Here is a 1,970-nt window from a genome sequence, read left to right as displayed (position 1 = left end):
TTTTCCTTTTCTTCCTTATGCTTTACCAAGCACCAATCACAATGCCAAAACAATCATTATCTTAATAGCAACAGTGGGAATACTACTTGCACAATTTATTTTACATCTACTTCAAATTATAAATCTAGTATGGGGAACAATCATTTTCAGCAGAATCTATAGTACATACTGCAAAAATCAAAGATCCTCTATATGACAGGAGTAAGCACCTATATTGCAAAAATGTTCATAAAAGATCCTCTATTGGACAGGACTAAGCACCTACGACAAAGTTGCTCATCAAAAATCCTCTATTCGACACAAGTAAGCACATATGCGCAAAGATCCTCTATATGACGGGAGTAAGCGCCTACTGCGAAAATGTTCAAAGATCTTCTATTTGACGGGAGTGAGCACCTACCACAACATTGCTCATCAAAGATCCTCTATATGACAGGAATAAGCGCCTACTGCAAAAATGTTCAAAGATCTTCTATTTGACAGGAGTGAGCACCTATTGCAACATTGCTCATCAAAGATCCTCTGTATGACAGGAGTAAGCCCCTACTGCAAAAATGTTCAAAGATCTTCTATTTGGCGGGAGTGAGCACCTACCGCAACATTGCTCATCAAAGATCCTCTATACAACAGGGATAAAGCCCTTACTGCAAAAATGTTCACAGATCTTCTATTTGACGGGAGTGAGCACCTACCACAACATTGCTCATCAAAGATCCTCTATACAACAGGGATAAAGCCCTTACTGCAATTTGCTCATCAAAGATCCTCTATATGACGGGAGTAAGCGCCTACTGCAAAAATGCTCAAAGATCTTCTATTTGACGGGAGTGAGCAGCTACCGCCCTTACTGCAATTTGCTCATCAAAGATCCTCTATATTACAGGAACATCTGTTTTCAAGGACCTACTACAAACACAAATCAAAGATTGTCTATGTCACAGGAGTGTTTTTAAGGACCAATGGCAAAACCTCTAATCAGAGATCTTCTATATGACAGGAGCGCTGTGCTATCTAGTCAAAGATTGTGTATATGACAGGAAGGATCTGCTGTTTGTAAGAATCTACTGCAAAATGCTAATGAAAGATCCTCTACTGTGTAAGGCAGGGCCAAAGATCCTTTGTGTGGTAAGAGCTGTACTGGTGGCCTTCAGGTCACCATAGAAGAAGAGAAGACAACATTTCCCAGCGTGGGGTGGGGGTGGGCCGCCACCCGAGGGATTCCTGCCTTAATGGAGAAGCGCGGCTCACCTTGACCTCCAAATGTCAGCACCAGCGCTGGATTAGGAACTTGTGACTCCGCCCCTCCCGTGTGTCTGCTTGGCCTTTTGGCGTCTCGTCCTTGGAGACAAACCCGATGGAGCTAATTGGGCCACCGTGACCTCCTCTTCCTCCTCCCCCGCCGAGATGCCTTGGGTGCAAGATGGCCGTCTGTCCGAGCTGCAAGCACAAGCATCTTTTCAAGAACTTCGACATGTGGGGAAGGGCTCTTAGGTGGGAAGATTATTAAAGGATTATATTATAAAAGTCCCAATTATTAAAGTCATAACCACTCACCCATAGGGGGATCGGTTCCCAAAATAGGCCACAATGAGAGAAGTCCATGATGATACGTTAGCACTGCTAGCTAGCTCTGAGCCTCGGTTGTCTTTGTTTACTTCTAATAAGATTTGGAGTGTAATCTATTCAAGTCCGACGTCATGGGTAGACTTTATAGCCTCTGATTGTCCTTCATTGAGGTCTCAAATGTGTATGTCAAAGGGGGCGGGGCAGGGGTGCTCTGCCAGACCGCAATAAGGACCAGGATGAAATTAGGTTCTATGTTACTGATATCATTTCCAGGGTGGAGCCAGTGGAAATGAAATCAGCATCTTCTTGGCCTTAATGCTTTGTGGCAAACAAGCACCCCCCCACCACCACCACCCTAGTGAGGATAAGCAGCATAGAAAAGGATGGATGGACGTGTGTGGCCC

Source organism: Doryrhamphus excisus, linkage group LG10 (assembly GCF_037039965.1).
Source record: "Doryrhamphus excisus strain RoL-2023G ecotype Guam linkage group LG10, RoL_Dexc_Guam_v1.1, whole genome shotgun sequence".
NCBI classification, from domain to species: domain Eukaryota; kingdom Metazoa; phylum Chordata; class Actinopteri; order Syngnathiformes; family Syngnathidae; genus Doryrhamphus; species Doryrhamphus excisus.
Note: the sequence above shows the minus strand (reverse complement) of the source record.